The sequence below is a fragment of the Podarcis pityusensis genome, assembly GCF_964106645.2.
Source record: "Podarcis pityusensis genome assembly, chromosome: 9".
Classification (NCBI taxonomy): Eukaryota; Metazoa; Chordata; class Lepidosauria; order Squamata; family Lacertidae; genus Podarcis; species Podarcis pityusensis.
This window is the reverse complement of record NC_138034.1, coordinates 60,039,580-60,061,768: the sequence shown is the minus strand read 5'-3', so window position 1 is coordinate 60,061,768 and position 22,189 is coordinate 60,039,580. Positions and strand designations below refer to the sequence as shown.

General features: G+C 40.5%; 1 protein-coding gene across 7 annotated transcripts in view; it reads left to right on the top strand.

The window, feature by feature from the left end:
* Positions 1-22,189, top strand: part of GRID2 (glutamate ionotropic receptor delta type subunit 2) — an 847,049-nt gene that overhangs the window by 401,165 nt on the left and 423,695 nt on the right. The gene's annotated exons all lie outside the window — the stretch shown is intronic.

The window sequence follows — 22,189 nt, the reverse complement described above, 5'->3', positions numbered from 1 at the left end:
ATGAGGGCAAATTAGGAACTGTCCCACCAATCTCAGTCTCCCCTCAGCCAGCCCCAACCTGCCTGTCTTCTTATTTACAACCATCTGAGTGGGTGGCACTGCCAGTCAGCTTCTTCTCCCTTAGCCTCAACATTGGCCTTGCGTGTCAAGACTTCGCAGCCACCCCCTCGTTGGAAATAACTCACACAAGGACACAGATACTAGGTTTATGCTATTGGGCAAATTTTGGCCACAACTTTATTGAATTACAGAATGTGAGCAGTATTGGCTTAGGCATTGATTGGACCTAACTATATATGACTCCTGCCCATTGTGCAGGAAGTCCAGTAAGGGTAAGCCACCGGTAGGGAGAGCCCTGTAGATGCGAACCAACTCAAGCTCCCCCTGGTGTTCCCGTCGGGGTCGTGTCAAGGCCCTAGCCCCCAGCCGGGCTTCGGACTAGATCAACACCCCCAGATTCCTTTAACAGAATACCCTTAAGCTTGGAGGGGCAGGTGATGGCCACACCTCCCCTCCCCCACACAAGGTCAAACAGTGCCTAACAAAACTAGAATTGGATGACTCTGTCTGTCATTGGCTCTGGCTCAGCCTATCTACTATTGGTGGCCCTGCCTTCCGTCCCTACTAATTTTAGTTGCTTTTATAGAAAGCTTATTATAATTTATGTAGATTGAGTTGAGTTTATATTTTACAGCACTATATAAACTCTTGCACAGCTCTTGTGTGAGCATTTGCAGAAGACCGCACTATTTATTCCACTATAGCTATTTAATTCCAATCCATTATCGAGCTATGATCCTCACCAACCATTCATCTAGCACGAACATGGAATACTTCGTTCATTGTCAATAGCAGGCCGTGTGTCTGTGTGTGAGAGACAACTGCCAACAGCAGATGTTTAGAATAATCCGAACTTCATTAAGGCTTCTAGTCTCAATAGGACCTAACCAGAGGCTTTTATGATAATAATAAAAATTCATTTCAAAAATGCACCTTCACTGCTCCATTGCCTCAAACCTTTCTAGCAAAAGGGCAGCAAAATACCTTTGCTAGCAGTTGGATTATCTAAGTGAAGCAAAACTAAGTACAATGGGAAAAGGAGTATGTAACTGTCCTTCTTCACATTGTCATCATGGAAGTGCTTTTTTTATTTTAATTAGCTAGTGGCAGGTATTGAAGCCTGTATGCAGACAGGATATGTTCCAAAGAAGGGGCAAACATGTTTTTGCTTTTGCTGCAGCAGTCCCCACTATTTGCGACTGAATAACTAGCATTTCCTGCCCTTTCATGACATTAAAAATCTGTTGCCTGTGTCAGCCTCCTCACTGTGGCTAATGGTGGGGTAGCCCCTATCAGTTTGTATAACTGCTTTTTTAGAGCAAAGTTTAAAGCAAGTTCGGTAACCCTTTTGTAAAAAATAAATCAATCAATCAAAACTGAAACTGAAACCACAGTTGTAGCTAATGCTGGATTACACCATCATGAAACCTGTGTGCTCTGTACAGCTTTGCTGGCTTCTAGACCTCTTCGGAAAGTAGGTTAAGCCCCCAGATCCTATCTTCAAAACAAATTAATTGCCCAAGCTACAGATGGCTGAATTATAGTCTATAATGAAAGTTGCCGTCATTTGTGTTCCCCTGGGATAATACAGATGACAAAAGGACACATAAAAACCAGGCAGCTGAATGAATTTCCAAAGAATAGAAAATTGAGTCCAGGGTCTATGCTTAAAAGGTACTTCAAAAAACCGTAAGAGGAACCCTTTTCCTTTTCCTTTGACAAAGCTGTGTCAGATTAAACAATGTTTTCCCCATCTAAAGCTAGTTTGCTTTCTTGATTTAGGGAGAGGAGTTCTGCAAACTAGCAAATGAGCGTATAGTTCCCAACCAACAATTTAATCAACCAACAGTTTAACCAATCAGTAAGCTAAAGCCGTCTAGCAGTTGCGGTATATTGTGGAAGAGGAGTCAGGGACTCTGAGTGTATTTAATTATTGCTTTATATGGAAAGTATTTGGATGCAATGGTAATGTGCAATTATGTTCAAAATAAACAAAAAGACCTCTCTTGCTTCTATGTTTCTCCTTGGGAATGGATGGAGTTCTAATAAGATGGAAGGCATGTCTGTGTTGTAGTTTACTTTGCCTGGAAAGGGGCATGTGGTTGGTTCAGTACTCAAAATCTGGGAGAAAACAGGAAGCCTTAATGAAATACAGAAGCCACACCCCCATGACTACCTTCAGTTATAGCAATATTATGCCCCTTCCAAAAACAATAGGCTATCTTAACAATAGTCTCCTCTTGTTTCTGTAATAGGTTGGTTTTCACTTGTTCTGCATTGTTAGCTGTTCCTGTTAATTTTGCACAATGCAAAAATAGCAAAATAAAACATAACAAACACCAGTAAGAATAATATGCTGGCCAGATGAGGAGGGTCACAATGACCCAATCATTTTGACCTACACTATGGACTACACACAACGATGAATTTGTTTTTTAGTTTTGTTCTTTGAATCGTTGACCTGGGTTTTGGCCCCCAGATTGAAGGACCCCAGGATGCTTACATAATTTCACACATAATAATACAGTGACAGTTACAGGAAACATAATACCTTAAGGAGATATCCTAAATGCTCTCCATCCTCACCCTCTATCTTTCATTCCCTAGCATTATTATTATTATTATTATTATTATTATTATTATTGAATATAAACTGTAGTGGGGACTGCAAATTCTGGAAGGGGCGGGAAGGAGAGAGAGATTAATGATCATACAGGCAGTAGGGAAGGAACTATTTCTTTTTTAGGTTTTATTTTCCTGTTTCTTTTTGTGTTTTAATTTACTGTTTTCTTTTCATTCTTAGCTTCCTTTCTTTGTTTATAGTGAAAGAGAGCTATTTCCCTGTTCCTCCCAGCTGTACAAACAGGGATCACTAGCAAGGTAAAAGTACAAAGTGAAAGCTTTTAATTAAAAGCACAGTAGCTCTTAAAAGCCTCAGTAGAAGTTTGCCTGCCCAAACTGAACATGGTAGCACATCAGCCCCAAAATAAATTCCTTAAAAAACAGTGGCAAATTGTTGTCTTTACACAGAATAAAATCTTTCTCTGAATCTAATAACTGAACTTGATTGACTAATCCTTTCCAATCGGTCACAGTCTTTACACCTGCTGTCCTAGAACATCGCTGGGTGGGGAAGCAAAGGTGGAGACCGAGATTTAATGAATCTAGTTGAAGGTTTGGATAGAATGGTATCCCTTAGAGTGGTGAATGGCATGGTTTAGTGGGAAGACACTCTGAACAAAGAAATTCCAATGAAAATTTCTGTTACCATATATCTTATATGGCTGCTTTTTTGTGTATATTTTGATTTTTTTGTATATGGATGTTTTAAGATGGTCTGTATCTGTATTGCCTAATAAAGATTTGGAGAAAGAAAGAAAAAAGGAAGGAAGGACATTTCATAATGTATTGTTGTGGGTCTTTGGGGAAATAAAGCTTACTTACTTCGCCAAAACCTCACGAGGATTTTCATTGGAGTTTCTTCCTGATAAATAGTGCCATTCATCACTCCAAGAGATACTATTGACCAAACTCAGCCACCCTTGCAGTTACTTCCGGGTTAATGTCAGACAGATAGAATCTGATATTTTCATTGTGCTATGAGGTTAGACTACCCCAAAAAGAGGATAGTGTGTGTTTGCATAGCTGGTTGTACAATGGACAGTAGAAAAGGATATATTCTACAGAGTCCTGCACATTCAAAGAACATCCGCAATGTCTATCATTTCTGGAGATGTTTAAATATCTGCCCTTGACAAAAGCTGAGGGGGAAATGTTCAGTCGGGCTAACATAAAGGCCCTGCATTGGACTGGGGGGGAAAGCAAAAAGAAGAAGAAAAGAAGGGAGAGTGTTGATTCCTGATGTGAGGTTCTCTCAGCCACATATACCAGTGTGAATTTGGTTAGTTTCAGTGCTCTGCTGTGCAGAGAAAGCACTAAAGATAAATTGATGAATTCAGATTGTTGTGTGCCACATTTCAAAGATTTGTGTTCAGCTTGGCTTGATGCTAAAAGAGCACCTTTGAGGATGGCTGCAGGAGTAAATAATTAAAATTATGAAATTGGCTTAAAACTCTCTTAATTGTGGTTTGGGTAATTTGGTTGCAGTTGACTAATTGGAGCACCTACTCATTTGGGAGCTTCTCTCCTCTTCCTCTTGGCCATATCTCTGAATTCTCATTCAGCGGGAGCAACTATATCATGCTTGGGAAAAGCATATCAAATACAAATCTCAATTTATTTCCTTTTGGCATTCCATAATATAATGTAGACCAATGCCTACATGATCCATGAGAGAGAGAGAGAGAGAGAGAGAGAGAGAGAGAGAGAGATGGCAAGAGAATCAGAGAGCATTAATTACACATTTTGAAAATGCCTAGCATGCTGAAGGCCGTTATTCTCTAGAGGTATAATTATGCTAGCTATGGGCATTTCATAAAATACATTCATTAAAATTGACTGGAGATCTGGTATTCACACCCATTTTCAAGACTGTGAAAGAATTCAAGTAAAATCATTTGTCTGCTCTTACACTCCTAGTGATAAATACAGAACACTGTGAGTACTTCTGAAATCCCTCAAAGTATATTAAAATGTAGGGGAGAAATATTTAATGTGTAAAATTACCAGAGGAATTTCTGTTGCTATTTCTCTTTCCATAGTGCACATGAAACCAGCCAAATTTCAATTTGGCCAGGAAATTCTCACTAGCAATCTATTATTCAGGATGCATATTGCTAGGCGGGAAATGATTATTTAGATCTGAAACCAATTTTTATATCTTAAATACTGGATTTCCATTGAAAATTGCCTGCCTGGAGTTACCTGATTCAAATTGCGCTTCCATAGTTGACCACTTTATTCACCTAGGCAGCAGTGCATGCTTTGTTTTTTATTCCAATTTGTTTTTATTGTATCATATCTAACAGTGCACTTACTAGCAATTACTAGGTTTGTGTGTAAGCTGGGAAAGCCAGTTATAGCCCTCATTCTAAGCATATAGGTAGCATAGGTACCTAGGAGATTAATATAATGTGGTTGCAAATGCTAACATAACATTGGGTGTTTGCACTTTGAGTGCCTAGGAAAAGCATTGCTGCACAGACTTAAAACAAGATTTTCAATGCAAGGTATGAAACATCAAGTTGATTAGAGCCTAGCCATCACCGGCTTGATTGTCTGCATTGCTAGACAGGGATTGCAAATATAGGGGACTCTGATGATCAAGCATGTATTTCAACCTGCTTGACTAGCAACCGTGGAGCATGTTAACAGCTGCTATATCAATGCAATGTATCAACAGTCCCATTGTCATAGGCCTGCACAGCTTGTAATCCACCATGCTGGACATACGGGCCAGCCATGTGCTGTGGTTTGATACAAGCTCGATAAATTTCCTGGAAACAAAACCAAAGGGATTGCAATTGTCACAGTACTTGGGTGGTGGGATGTGTGTTTTTTATAGGAAGTTTGAATTGGGCAGGGGATGGACCAGATGAGCATGCCTGTTATTATGTGGCAATGCTGTGGTTGTTGATGTTTCCCACCCATGTTATTTAGGATAAACTTGAACCAGGTTGGTTGGTTGGTTTTGGTTTTTTAAAGACACTAAAATAACTCTCCTGGTCTGCGCAAGAGGCATTTTGTGCTTGTTGAACATCCAAGTGATTTTTCTCTAGATTAACTAATCACCCATCTTGGGCCTTTCATTACAATCAGCTGCACTGAGCTTCGTTCAGCTCGTTTCCTTCTCAGTCTCATAATTAACTGTTTTATAAATTATGTATGGTAGAAGGAGAGCTAGGAGGGTTTTGGGTTTTTTTTTAGTTTGAGCTCTCAGAGAGTTACAAATTAGTGGATAGAGGCAAGAGAGGGGAGAAAGCCTATTCACACACTTAGTGTTATTGATGTTAGAATCATATGGGAATTGAGGTCATGACACTCTCTGCTGGAGCTTAGCTTGTATAGTAACACTGATAGGTCTAAAGACTTTACATCCTTGCTGTGTATGTGATAACAATCCCAACCTTCAAGTATGATGAACACTGACTGTACTTAAACCCATTCTTCCCCCCCCCTCACCTTTTGAAAACCTACTTTTTCCTTTTCTTTGAACCAGTGACCCAAAGAATGGTATTTATAAAAAGGAACAAAATAAGGCAATCAGAAAATCAGCAGCGTTGGGATACCTTTCCATGTAATCTTCCCCTACCTGATCTCCATGGCAGTCCAAGTTCAGTAAGTGTCAGGAATTAATTATTGTTCTGCAAAATGAATTATCCATTGGTATCTTAAATCATGGCATTTTTTATGACAGCTACTGTCCCATTCTCTCCCTGGTTCTGTGCTACTGCAGTCACACTAGTAGGATGGATGAGAAGTCCAGAGAAGGAGTGAATGGGCGAGCTGCAACTGCTTCATCTCTGCTGCACTGGGGGATCTAATGGTGCCTTGTGTTGTAAAAGGAGAACCCTATCCTTATGTTCTTTGCCGATAGCTTAGTAGCAGAATATGTGCTTTATATGGGAAATGCCCCATGCTGCCCCCAGCGTCTCCACCAGAAAACTTGTAGAGATGTTAGAAAGCTTCTACAGTGCAGGATACATGGTCCAATGGTCTGCTTTGGCTTAATAGATAGTGTGTTGGGCTGGGCTTCCCTAAATTTCCATGGAACAGCTGACACATTTATTTATTCTAGGTTGTGTGTATCCTGGCACACTCACAGTTGCATCAATAACCCTTTTCTAGCATTCTGAAACTATAGCAGGTGCATTCCAGTCCCTGGAGCCTTCCCACGTTGACTAGGAAACTGTGAAGGAACATTGCAAGCCTGTTCAGCTGAACACTCAGTACTCTGTGATCAGAAATCCTAAATAATCAGAATCCCCAGTCCTAGGGAGGATTGTAAGCACTTCAGACCTTTCTACTCAAGCACAGGAAATTCAGAAGTGGAGGGGGTGGGTTGGCATGAACACGGTTTTAACAGTGAGTCTGTAAGTGACTGTGGAGGCCAATTCTGGATCCACATGTCCTTCCACAGTAGGGATATAGGCTTCTGGGTGGGAGTTTCTCTTTCTCATCATGAGTTCAAGCGTTGTATCCAAGTGTGAAAAAATAATGTTTTCTATGTCAACTTTTGCCAAACTGATGGCTTCCAGATGTTTTGTACTACAGTTTCCCATCATCTGCAATCAAGACAGCCATTCTGGCTGTGACTGATGGGAGTTGTAGTCTGAAATGTCCAAATGACGTCAGGTTAGTGCAGGCTGATTTAGAATGGTAATGAAGTTTTCCAGAATACCAGCTGCTGTTTGAATTGATTGCATTCTCTTCCACCAACATAAAAAACATAAAACAACTTGGACAAAATTCCTCTAATAAAATGTAGTGTGTTTCACAAGGGTCCTGGAAACTTTGCCACCTTATCCTCTTGATTTGACAGTTTTGTCTGCCCAAATAAGGCTTGCATAACCATACAGTGGTGCCTCGCAAGACGAAATTAATCCGTTCCGCGAGTCTCTTCGTCTTGCGGTTTTTTCGTCTTGCGAAGCACGGCTATTAGCGGCTTAGCGGCTATTAACGGCTTAGCGGCTTAGCGGCTATTAACGGCTTAGCGGCTTTAAGAAAAAGGAAACAAACTCACAAGAACTCGCAAGACGTTTCGTCTTGCGAAGCAAGCCCATAGGGAAATTCGTCTTGCAGAACGACTCAAAAAACGGAAAACTCTTTCGTCTAGCGAGTTTTTCGTCTTGCGAGGCATTCGTCTTGCGGGGCACCACTGTATGCTTTTCCAGGGCTTCCAAATGGTTATTGTAGCACATAACTGAGACCTTGCAAAATGTCCCAGGGAAAGCAGAAACTGTGTGGCAAGCAAAGCTTTTGCTAGTCCCTTGGGTCTTTATTTCCTTGATGGTTCTTTCTTTCTTTCTTTCTTTCTTTCTTTTTCTTTCTTCCTTTCCTTTCCTTTCCTTACTCAACCATTGGGATGCACACCTTGGTCTATGTGACTTGGATTTGTTCATCACCAAGTCCTTTACATGTGGTTTCCACAATAATGCACAGTTCTTTTTAAAATCTGCATAAAACTGTGTATTTCCTAAAGTATTCTTGAACATATTTTGTCAAAAAATACATATTTCTATATGTATTTTCTCTCATAGTACATGGTAGTAGCCAGCTAATGCATCCCATCAATTCAAGGGTTTATACTTATGCTATGGGGTTTGGCTCTTAAATCTCCCACAAGAGGGACTCAGGTGGTTTGCCAGACCTGATTGAACCATGTGCCTTGCAATTCAACAGTACTCCCAATCCCTCACATTGGAATCATTTGTATGTGCCTATAATTACAAACAACAAAAAAGCTTTAACATGGAGTGATTTCCCCCATGAGAAGTGAACATAAGGCCACTTATCTGTTCGGGGGGGGGGACTGTAACCCAGGTGAAAGCTTTGAATTCAGTCATATCTAATCATGTTCTTCATCTGAAGTGCATGTTTATGTACTTTACTAAATCTTGCCCTTGTTCAGCTGAATAGAGCCAAAGACTGATTTAGGAACACTTGAAATTCATATAGAATATTAAAAGTTCTGGATATGCTAAAATTATTCACAGGTGTTTTTGCTTAAAAGGAAATGTGACTGGAATTCAACATGTAGTTTAGCTTACTATATTTTGGTTTCTAAAATGTGTGACAGCTTGTGTGAACTATGTTTAATGGGGTGTATTAATCTTTTCCCAAATTCCTGGTTTTCCTCCATTCTGTGGGGTAAGAACTGCCAATTTTGGGAGGAGCCAAGCCACCCACCCACCCCCACTAATCTTCCATTTGCAATTGCCCTTGCACCTGGAATCACCCTTACTTCCATCCTTATTCAAAGCACTTGAAGTTCAACCCATGGACCCTTTAGAATAAGATATAGACCCTTTCTGCCCAAGCAGGTTTCTGCTGAGAAGATGAACTTAAGAAATAGACCTCAGCACAGGGCTATATAAGCCAGCAGCTGGGTCCAAACTCTGTATTTTTCAGTTGCCACTATGGTGCTAAAGGTAAAGGGACACGGGTGGTGCAGTGGTCTAAACCATTGAACTTCTTGGGCTTACCGATCGGAAGGTCTGTGGTTTGAATCCCGCAGCGGGGTGAGCTCCTGTTGCTCTGTTCCAGCTTCTGCCAACCTAGCAGTTTGAGAGCACACCAGTGCAAGTAGATAAATAGGTACTGCTGCAACGGGAAGGTAAACGGTGTTTCCGTGCGCTCTTGTTTCCATCACGGTGTTCTGTTACACCACAAGTGGTTTGGTCATGCTGACCACATGACCTAGAAAGCTGTCTGTGGACAAACGCTGGCTCCCTCAGCCTGAAGCGAGATGAGCGCCGCACCCCATAGTCACCTTTGACTGGACTTAATCATCCAGGGGTCCTTTACTATGGGGCTGAACAAACTAGGCCTCCCAGATTTGTTGCTATGTGTGCAAGTGGTGGATTCAGGTGGGAGCATTCTAGAAATTTGTGGGAGGGAATTTTCTTAAAGGGTTTGTGAGGGTGGCGCGACAGTGATAGATTTAAAAAACACAAAATTGATGCTTAATTGCTGCATCTTGAGAAGTACAAATGCCTGGCAATCAAAGAGGGAGTTATAGTAAAGGTAAAGCAATGCTTTGCCTTTGAGGAATAACTTAAAAACCAGCTGACAAATCTGGTGGCATGGGAAGGAGGATAATGGAATAACCACAAGATAATTCTGGTACAATGTCTTCAGAGCGTTGGGGAGAAAAATCACTGCTTAGCGGTGGAGAAAATGTCGAAAGTCCCAGGTTCAATCCTTGTTATTTCAAATAAAAAGGAACAGGTAATAGGTGATATGGAAAGCCTTCTCTGCCTGAGGCCCTGGATAGCTAACTGCCACTCCAGGTAAACAATACTGAGCTAGACGGATGAACTGTATGACCTGGAATAAGGCAACTTCTGAGGTTCCTAGTGGAAATACAACTGTCAAGTATGCTTCATGTATTGGAAGAACCTAAGTCATTATCTTGGTTCCCCAGAGTCATGATTTGCAATGAAGTTAGCACTCTGATACTCCCCTGCAGTAGCCCAGGCAGAGGCCTATCTGTATGCTGGAATAAATTCAACAGGCCAGTTACAGGTGATGTACTATTGCATCTCAATTGCTGATTGACCCATTATGTATTTGATTGCATTCCCAATCTGACTTTGAATAGGTTACCTGTGTGAAACATTTTCTTTTCTGCATTACCATTCTCCTGAGGATCTTTCGGGTCGGTATCGGTTCTATGCTAAATGGTAAATCAGCTACTGCTGCTATCAAAAAATTGAATCTATTTTAGTCAAGTGGGTCTCTGTTAAACTGTAAGATAATATTTATAAGTCTTGGGATTCTTATACGTTGTGCCTATTCAAAGGTTTTCCCCAAGGATTAGCCAAGTGTAAATGGAAATTCAAATTGCAGAAATTAATCTTTCCACCAAGGCACCCATATTACAACAGAAACATTTGTGTGATGGGGTGAATGTTGTAATGCCACTTTTTATTTCGGGTGATATTTCAAGAGTAGAAATTATCTTTTTTTGAATTATAACTTTTAGATGTTCACATTCTCAAATGATGCCATTTATGTACTAAAAAGTATTAAAATTAAGGAAAATAGCTGTATCCTACTGTAGCCAAGAACTATGGGCCACATCATTAAGTACTTTTTCATTTACAGATTATCTTTCAAGGCCAAAGCTTAGGTAGTGATTGGGGAGAAATTTGATTCAGTTCACATTTAAAAGTTAGCCTGCACAATTTGCATTTTCTGAAACAGTACAAAAACTGAAACATAGTCATCTTTCACACTTCTCAGAATTTTGCAATGCAGCTTTCCAGTAAAGTAGAATGTACCGGTATCTACAAGGGTAAAGTCTGCATAAAAATGCATGTATTCATGAAAAGTAATATACAAAACACATTATAATATTGGGGAACAATGGTTTGCAATGATGTGTATGTTATTTATTTCATTTCATAAAATTTATACACCTCTCAATTGCCAAAAAACAAAACAAAACTCCATCAGTTTACAAAAGATATATTAGACAAAACTGCACACAGAAATGTGTATGCTATTTGAAGATGGCTATCATATCTCTTCTCAGTTTTATCTTTTTTAGGCTAAACATGCCCAGCTCACCATTCCTCATAAGGCTTGGGTCTGTCTTGTCTGTGTGAAAACATACCCAGTGATGGTTCTGGGTGCTTTCTATGATGATGATGCATTTATTGAGTGCTTTAGAGTACTTAAACCACTTCAAGAAAGCTAAGGGTCAAAAGCAGCCCGGGGGAGAAATTAGACCCTGCCTCTCATGCTGCCTTCACTAATCACACAAAAAAGATAGCTGCAGCAGAAATTAGGATACTTGATTATAAAAATCACATGCTCAAAAAACAACTTGATAAACTGTAATAAATCTGTATCTAATGGATTCTGCAGTACATAACCAATCATTACAATGTTAAAACCCTAAATATTAGTTCCCACATATTTGAAAGATCTCTTCCTTCCATAATAATAATTATACATTGTATATGGGGTTCTGAAGTGGAGAGAAAATAGCTTGCCTGGGGACCTAACAAAACTGATGTTTGAACTATTGACTTCCTAATTCACAGTTCAGGTTCATAGCCACTGGCTCATGTTTTCAATCCAGGCTTATGCCTGTTTTCTGTACCTGAGATAGCACCTTGTTATTGTGCAGCAAATCTGAAGTCAAAAGAATAAGGGAAAACATAACCAGATATAAAAAAAGAATAATAATGAAAGCAAAGAGAAGAAATGCCACAACCCAGAAAAATCTAGCTGCAGTAAAACAAAACCAGCAGGTGGACACACGCAAGAGAAAATCCATAAATGAAATGCAGTACTCAGATAGGGGGAGATTAATAAGAAGCTGTGACTACTTAAGCAGGCAAAGAAAAACAGCAAAGGTAGCAGGAGTGCAAATTGTCTATTTTCATCTTGAAGTGGGCGAGGATTGTTGTTTTAGGTGCAGGAGAAGTGGGTGTGAAAGCACACAGAAAAGAATGGGGAATTTATTTTGAATTTGAATCTTGGTGCTTCTTTGACCTTTGGGTGTGGGTGGAGATGCACTGAGAGATCAGAAACGCAGAAACAGAGAAAGTGTGCAACTGCATTACCTAAGAGGTGATGGCTTTGTCTACATTTGCACTGGGCAGGGACGTGAAGTATCTATGAGATTCTCAACCTATTATACTGACTTCTGGTGATGAGGGGCCTATTTTATACAGCCAATTGTTTCCTTGTGTGTCTTTTTTGTGTGTGTGCATGGCTTTTGAAGAGTTCTTTCCCTTCGTCATATTTGTGTATGCCTATAGTGGAAATGTTATGGAGCAAGGAAGGAAGGAAGGAAACCTACAGTAAGGCAAAAACATCAAAGGTACTTTTCTCCATTATATGTTATGCAAAAGTGTTTTGTTGGGGGGGGGGAATAGAGCTTTTGACTTATTCCAGTTCTGTAATTCCACTGAATATGGTGCACGCATTCGGGGCACAATCATGTTCAACCTCCTTTTTATACCCATTTTACAAAGTATATGGAATGTGCAGCGCTTGTAAGACCTTTCACAGACTGCTTATGTACGAAAATTGTTCTAAAGACTTTTTAAATTGTTGCTTGTTGTTAACCGCCCTAGACTCCTTTGTGAGGAAAGTTGGGATATTAAGTAAGTAAGTAAGTAAGTAAGTAAGACAGACAGACAGACAGACAGACAGACAGACAGACAGACATTTCATTATCATGGATATATCCCAAGCATCCACAACAGTGACTACAAGAGGAATGACCACTGGGAGGAGTGCAGAGAGAAGAAATGCCATCGTGCACCTTTAGCATGTCTCTCCCATATCAGTCTCTACAGCCACAGTAGGTGCTTTCACTCTACAACAGTTTGACTTTACCCCTGAAGGCGCACTCTTCTATTGTCTCTCAAGACAGACTGATGACAACAACAACAGAAACTTGGATAGCTCTCAAAATCTCTTTTCAAAGGGAGCAAAACTAAGATTTTCTAAGAGTAGACTTACTGAAAGTGATGGACCTAACTTAGTCATGTTCATTAAGTTTAATGGGTCTACTCTGATTAAAACTTAGATGCAAACTGTTTCCAGCCCCCTTTTTAGTTCTGCTGCTGTTCTAAAACTCATAACAGTTGAATGTTTCCTGCAGGAGATTTGAAGCCAGGGCAGTGAAGGCTGCTCATCCATTCATTCTTTAAAAGCAGATGGATGTATATATGAGCTCAAGAATACTGCAGAACAATTCCTTGAAAAATATAATAACAATAAAAATAAATGTTATGTACCCCAGGCTTTCCATGGCATAATTGCTACCTTAATTCAGAGAAATAATCTTCCAATTAAAATGTTAGTACAGGTTAGTTAATCCACAGCAGGGTAATAGCTGTCATGCCTGAGGGCTTTTACCTCCTTGCTTCAGATTCTTTGCTGAAAGGAGAAAGCAATCAAGCTTTACAATTTTTGGTATCTGAAAATGAGGCATAGAAATGGATGCACTTTCTCCATCATTAATCAACAGCCAAGCACACAAAAAATGAAACCATCTTAACAGGAGGCCTTGCTTAACTTGAAGGATGACATTTCATGTGGGAGTCTGGAGTTTACAGAGTACTGCCATGGAACACCTCCCCAAATGTACATCCATAATGAGGACTTCTGAGATCAAGTAATCAGAGCAACCTGCTCACCCAGAGCCTTAGGCTAGCCTACGGAACATTTAATGTGGAAGCCAACGCATACCTAATAGAAGGGAAGATTTTACTGGAAATGTATGATTAATGTTCCTGAGGCATGTATGTCTTACTGCAATAAGAAATGTCGAATGCCAAACAACTCTGAAATGAATGGCGCTGCCATCCTCTAGAGGCTATACTGGGGGATGTTGTTTACATGTGAATATTTATATATCATCTCTTGCTTCTGGTAAGCTAGTCTTCCCCCTCCTTGCATTCATTCTGCCTCAATTTCACATTGTATAGTTTACCAGAGGGTGGTGGTGGTGGAATCTGGCTCTTAGATAAACAAGCTGCTGTTTATGTAGGTTCTCAAGTACGGCTTTCAATAAATCTAACAGCCACTAATAGGTCATTATGATCCAAATCAGAATGTGTCCTGGAAATAAAATAGCAGTTTGGAAATTAGCAATATGACAAAGGCAAAACTAATGTAACATTTCCCAGATGATGCAAAGCCCGAAAAGGGACTCATAGGGGTATCAAGAGTGTCGCACAGCGGTAAATTAATCAAGCAGTGTCTTCTTCATAAACAGAATGAAACTTTACTGAAGAAAATAAACTTGTTCAGAAACAGCATAGTTAAAGAGCATACACAGAGTGCTCATAACAGCTTTCTTAGTCTTCACAGAGGCACAGATCTTAGTTACTGATTAACTGGAGTCTTGGAGCCCCTCTGTCTGCAACAACACACAAACATACTGAGCTGAGACTGACTCGGACTCTGAAGACAGACTGAGGCCCAGAGAGATGGCTGGTTACATTTATAGGGAACCCAAGATGAGTCACGAGTCACAATGATGTGGCAGTTTACTGCTAACAGTTATAGCTAGCAGGCTTGAAATGATTTGTAGGCCTTGCCTTACTGCTTCCGCTCTTAAGAACTTTTGTCTCATGACAAAGAGTTGGTCACTGGCCACCAGGACTTGCTCCAGGGATGGGAAATCTATGGTCTTTTAGTTGCTGCTGGACTACAACTCACATCATCCCTGTTCATTGGTGATGCTGGCTGGGGCTGATGGTAACTGAAGACCAGTGCAGGTTCCCTCCTGTTCTGTTGCATCTGTATAGGTAGACCCATCATGCTGTATAGGGCCAGGTACTCTGGCTGCCTGATTCTAGTCTCTCAGCAGACTTATGGGTAATCCTAACTGCAACTGGGCAGCAGCAGGGGGCCACAGTAAGATGTAGGTACCACCACATAATATAGAATTGTAGAGTTGGAAGGGACCCCAAGAGTCATCTAGTCCAGTCCGCTGCAATACAGAAATCTCAACCAAAACATCCATGACAGATGACTATCCAACCTCCAATGAAGGAGAGAAATCACCTTCCAAGGGAGTCCGTTCCACAGTTGAATAGCTCGTACTTTCAGAAAGTTGTTCCTGATGTTTACTCAGAAACTCCTTTCTTGTAACTTGAAGTTATTGGTTTGGGTTCTACCTTCCAGAGCTGGAGAAAACAAGCTTGTTCCATATGACAACCCTTAACATACAGTATTTAAAGATGGATATCAGATCGGATCTCAGTCTCCTCTTTTCCAGGCTAAACTCCCTCAACTGTCCCTCATAAGGCTTGCTTTCCAGACCCTTGATCATAAGGTGGTTTGAAATAGAGGGGTGTCCAAGGTATGTCCCTTTGTCCAACATCTGTTGCGTATTGAATACTTTTAAAGTTTGAGAATCACAATCTTGGGTGCAACCTGTATGTGCCTGCTTCATATTGTTACAGATTTGGGGTACTAAGAGTCTTTTAGTGAATAGTAGAAATAGTAGAAGAAACCAGAACTTCTGTCGCTTTCAGATGCTCCTTGTCCTTGGAAACAGTAAGGGAAGAGACAAAGACCTCCCTCTAGGATGCTCTTTTCCATCTCTGTGCATTTCTGCAACTCTTTCCCCATCTCCTCCTGACAATGACTGCCTGGACCCTTCCTCTTCCCCTGGCTTCTGCCTCACAGAACCCCACAAACTGCTGCCCCCTTCCCTGAGTCATCCTCCTACCCCCCACCTCCTCTTGGAGTACACCCCTTCGACTCTTGCCTGCCCCTGACATGGACTAGATGGGCCATTGGCCTGATTCAACAGGGTTTTCCTTCTGTTCTTATGCATTAGATTGACAGTATCCTTTCACTTTGTGAAGCCAGCCACATTTGCCTGCTTCTTCCCTTCCCTTCTTCCTCCCTTTCACATAACTCATGAAGGCAGTGATATTTTAGTGATGTGTATGTTTCCAATGATCTTGGTTACATGTATAGACAGAGCCAAAGACTGATGGCACTGTTTATTCCTAAAGTACTATCTTGCTTGTCATAGAGATTATTCTTAATGTAGCATAAAGCAAATGTTTGTATGGAGAAAATTCACTGTGAATTTGAAACCCAGCTGCACTGGCTGAAATAAATCCTTGCAGATTTATTCTCTAACAGGATTATTGGACACCATGGTAGGATCTATCAATGAAAATCTGTCCATGTGATAAGGTAAAAAATCCAGCTTTCCATGAAATGTTCTAAGTGATTTGTAAATAATTGTATTTGCTTTTTATGCTTTCATTCTCCCTTCAGTATCTTGCTGAGCACACACACAATATTGTGGTTCAAATGTGTTTATGCACAGAGGAACTTTATCATAGGATTGTAGTCAACTAAGTTTTGCACACAGTACACCCATTGAATTGAATGAACATGACTAAGTTAGCCCCATTAATTTCAATAGGTCTGCTCTGGATCTTGTGGTGCAGAAATTCTAATTTCTGCAGTGCATTGCTGGGAATTACAGTGGCAGCTCCATTGGAGTTCCCCTACCCAAAGCTGGTGCCACCGCCAAGTAAGTCCACAGTGGTTGGGAGTCCGCTTGTTTAAGACTGGAGTCCTCCAGAGGCAATTTTGTTGAGGAACCTCTCAACAAAACCTGGAGCCAACTCCAATAACCACTGTTTATCAAAGAACAAGGTGAGGCTACTAAGGACAGCATTTTCTCATTAGCCTTGTCAGTTGACCAAGATTTTGCAACCCAGGGTTCTCCTCATCTTCACTTAGTCTTGATCTCTTTTCACATCAATTTGTTTTTCCACATTTAGTTGTACCAGAGGAGCGGCTGCATGGATTTCACTTCTGATTGATTTTTTGCTTTGGGCTACCTATTTGGAGTGAGCCTTTATTGTTTGGCTATTCAGCTGGCCAAGAGCAGCATCGCCTACCCTATAATAATAATAATAATAATAATAATAATAATTTATTATTTATACCCCGCCCATCTGGCTGGGTTTCCCCAGCCACTCTGGGCGGCTTCCAAAAGAATATTAAAATACAATGATACATCAAACATTAAAAGCTTCCCTAAACAGGGCTGCCTTCAGATGTCTTCTAAAAGTCTGGTAGTTGTTGTTCTCTTTGACATCTGGTGGGAGGGCGTTCCACAGGGAGGGCGCCACTACCGAGAAGGCCCTCTGCCTGGTTCCCTGTAACTTGGCTTCTCGTAGTGAGGGAACTGCCAGAAGGCCCTCGGTGCTGGACCTCAGTGTCCGGGTAGAACGATGGAGGTGGAGACGCTCCTTCAGGTATACTGGACCGAGGCCGTTTAGGGCTTTAAAGGTCAACACCAACACTTTGAATTGTGCTCGGAAACGTACTGGGAGCCAATGTAGATCTTTCAAGACCGGTGTTATATGGTCTCGGCGGCCGTTCCCAGTCACCAGTCTGGCTGCTGCATTCTGGATTAGTTGTAGTTTCCGGGTCACCTTCAAAGGTAGCCCCACGTAGAGCGCATTGCAGTAGTCCAAGCGGGAGATAACCAGAGCATGCACCACTCTGGCAAGGCAGTCCGCGGGCAGATAGGGTCTCAGCCTACGCACCAGATGGAGCTGGTACACAGCTGCCCTGGACACGGATTTAACCTGTGCCTCCATGGACAGCTGTGAGTCCAAAATGACTCCCAGGCTGCGCACTTTTTCATGCAGCTTCCGTAAGTATTTTAAATATCACTCTTAGCAACATTCTTTTGTATAAGCCGGCTGCTTGTGAGTCCCTATTTGGATCCATGTTTCCATTAGAGGAGAAAATTCTGACAAATGCCACAGTGGTATTGCCAGAGGGAGAAGTCTGCTTAGTGCCTTGATATATGAGATGGGCTAATATTGAGGAAAAGAAATGAATTAGAGAAACTGATTTAGAAAGAAAATAAAAGTATACCTCCCTGCTCAGAAGTAAATCAGGCAGGATAGGGCAAAGAAGAAGCATGTTTTATTCATGGAGCAAGCTGCTATTTCACACCAATGCAAATAAAAAAAAGCAGATGTGAACTAACAGCTGCTCTCAGACATATTGCTGCATATTGCAGCCAGCTAAGGAAGTGCAGCTGGAGGAATGTGCACAACATTTTCAGCTGTAAATCAAATACCCAACGAGTAAAGCATTTAGCCCTGTATGTGCAGCAACATTAGTGTTTATGACAGGGGAACTATTGTTGCGTGTCACGAAAGGAAATTATGTCAGTTCCTTAAATGAGATATAGTGATTTCAGGTGCCATGAAGTTGGAACTCAGTCCTGCAATTGCAACTCTATATGGAAAATAGATCTATGTACACTCTGTGGGATCGCTTTTTGTGTGTGTGGAGAGGAAGGAAGCTGAATCACCCCCCACATAGCCAACATAATGTAAAGAATCAGGAAAGAGAGTTTCAAAACAACAACAACTTTGATTTAGAGTCAGGAATGATAGGAGTTGTACTCCAAAACATCTGCAGGGCACTATATTGCCTGCCTCCGGTTTACAGCTATTTCCTAAGTATATGATGTTGTTTTCTTTCAGCTGTTTTTTTAATGGAGTTTTGATATTTTATTGTTACTGTTTCAACTGGTCTTATCACTTGGTCTGCTGTTTGATCACTGTGATTTTTGATCCTATTGTATTTTATTATTTCTGTTTGTGAGCTGCCTTTCTGTTACATTATATACAAATGTTTGTGTTGTGTCTTCCTTAAAGTTAGCAAGTAATAGACAGGCCATTGAGTGCATTCCTGCTAGGTTCACATATATTTGCATAGAGAATGAGTCATCCCAGTGAATGAATGGTTAGTACAGTAGCCAGCAAGTGTAGCTAGATGTGAAGCTATTAGTCTAGCAAGTGCTAGCAGATAAAATTTAATCAGTGTAATTCTGAAATGTACACTGGGGATTTAATGAATAAATTATTGTGCTGTTTTGCTGTTAGCAACCTTGCAAGGTACATGAGCATGGCCGCGATCTCATAAATATGGAGCAATGTCTTTGAATGGTGATCTGCTTCATGTTAGGCCATAGTAGCATTTACATCTGGGATGATGACATATAAAAGAGATGCAAATGAGCGTATTGGCACTCTTGTAAAATATAGCAAGGTTCACCAGTGAGAATGCCATTACAAGTATTTATCATGCATAACTACACATATTTTATAGCATTTGTCCAGACATTTTCATAGTGAGAGAAAAAATTCAAAAAGCTTTTAATGTAGTTCTCCATTGTTGAAATCCCCCCCCCCCCTTATGTAAAATAATGGGAATCACAATTGCAATTTTCTCTGCTGTTTCTCTTCAGGGATATAAATGACAAGCATATAGCTAAATTTTGTGAAAAAAACAGTAACATTCTGCAGCTTTACTACAGTAAAGGTGTTGTTTTCTGATTTCATACTGCAGAGGTGGAGAGTTTTAACTGGCAGCCTCCAATAAAGACATGCCTTGTGAATCTACAAATTCTGGGTGGTATCCAGCTCAGCTTTACTCAGAGTAGGCATATTTAAATGAATGGACCTAACTTAGAATAACTGAGTAAAACTGAGTTGAATACCAACTTCCATTTATTCCTGATATACACATATTTGTTAGTATTCTGATATTTTTGTTTCTTAGATTATTGTAGACTTCCATCTTGATTCTCAAGTTGATCATGGATTCTTATCAGGAAGATAAGCATTTCTGTGACATCATTGATAACACAACCATAGCAGGGGTGGACCACTTGTGGCCTTCCAGATGGTGCTGGAATACAACTCACATCATCCCTGACCATTGACCATGCCAGCTGATGCTGATGGGAGTTGGAGTCCAACAACATCTGGAGAATCAAATGTTTCCCACCCCAATCTAAAGGGAATCAAAATAAATGTGTATTGTAACTCTTTGTTTTATCACTGACTCCTAAAGATGAATGCTAAATTGTTTTAGCTTTTAAATATGCTACAGTTGCATTATCTATGCCTATAGTCTATTTGTATTCAGTTTTTATTTCTGCATGGAGTTTCTAATATTTTCGCCAAAGGTTTGCCCCAGGTTACCAACAATAGCAATCAAATCAACCTAAAACCAGTCAACACAACAGTTAAAGAAAATGTAATAGAACTTCTTAGGCAGGAAACTGTAGCCCACTTACCTGGAAGTATGTCCCATTCAATTTAATGTGATCTGCTTTTGGGTAGACATGGTTAGGGATGCACTGGAACCCACCATAAATTTTATTTATCATACAGAATGTGACAGGATTGTGACAGGAACATTTTTAAAACATCAAAAGTTCAGAATTAAAAATAAAAACAGAAAGAGCAGTAATACTATTACTCCAAGCCTGTAGTCCCAATTAAAACATAAAACCCTTGTTTACACTCCTCTTGGTTAGTGGCTGCCATTTTGTTTTCCCAGAATGCCCTGGATTTATGCAATATAATGTAATAACATTCTAGGAGATTCCAGGAAAGCTAAAATGTTAGCACTGAGCTAGTAACAACACCAGCAAATTTCAAAATTCGCCCTACCTCAGCTGGAAGCTACAGCAGCTGCCATAATATTGGTTGTATATGTTTCTGCATCCCCACTTTCCATTACCTGTTAATAGAGGTCAATTTGACTAACTTCTGGGCTGCCCTGTGGATTGCACCATTTTGCCTTATTATTTGCACATTGTCCCTTGTAGAATAAGGAATTGGTCTTTTCAACAACAGCAACAACAAATTGTTACTTGCAGTAAAAATAGTATCTTGTGAAAATAATGCAGATAGTGTTATTATCTGAAAATAAGGCTGCAGTGTGCAAATGCTTTTTATATTAGACACTATTATTTCCTATATATACAAACTTTAAATAAAGAAGCTGACTGTGATGGTATTTAAGATAGCTATAAAATTGGGCCCTTTGGCAAAAAAGATCATGAAAAAAGGTTGAGTCCTTATAAAGAACAAGTCTGTCTTTGAATTAGTCTTGTAAAAAGTTGGAGGAGTGCATTTTTCATGTCCATTTAACTATATAAAGAGGGATCCCCCCTCCCCCGCTTCTATTTTTGCTCACTTCCACACTGCACTGTAGTTTCCCCTGGAAGTTTAAATCAGGTCAATTGTGTTTTTAGGATACTCAAGGACACTACAGTCATTCCCACTGATTTAAGTGAGCTTGTTAATAATCTAATAAAGATATTATTTAATTGACCTGGAAAAAGATTTGCACTTTAAACAGTTGCTTCAAGAAAAGAACATGAATCAAGATAATCTATATAATTACATTTGGGTCCCACGGCCCCATCAAACGGGAAACATGGGGAACTGCCTTATTCCAAATCAGACCACTCGCCCATCTACTCGCCAGCATTAACCACCAGCAGTTCTTTGTTTCAGAATTTCAGACATGAATTTTCCCCAGTCCTGCTGGGAGGTGCCAGAAACTGAACCTGTGATCTTCTGAATGCAGGTGATATGCTGCATCACTGAACTACATATCTTCGTCATCCCAGCATTTGTAATCTCAGGAACTGATTACTAAGATTGCCACCTGCCTATAAGTGTTACCAAATACTCAGAACTTAGAAAGCTGCCTCTTACCATAGCAGACCATTGGTCCAGCTAGCACAATCACAGGCTGGCAGCAGCTCTCCAGGTTTTTTTCCAGACAGGGTGCCTTTCCCAGCCCTATCTGGTAAGGTCAAGGATTGAACCTGAGACCTTCTGCATTCAAAGCATATGCTCTACCATTAAGTTTTGACCCCCATCCCTGGAATAAAACACATTTCCTAATCACTGTAATAATATGCCACTAATATGAAATGCGGCTAGGAATATAGCAAGATGGTTTACACTGAGTTTGACCATGGGTTCATCAAAGGATCTCAGGGTGGTTCAAGTTCAGTGCTCTTCCACCTTGAATCCAAAGATGCTGTTGAACTACAATTCCCATCATCCTCAGCTTGCTTAGCCCATGGTCAGGGATGATTGGAGTTGTAGTCCAAGAACATTTGGGGACTGAAGTTTTAAGAACATTGATCTAGCTCAGCATTGTC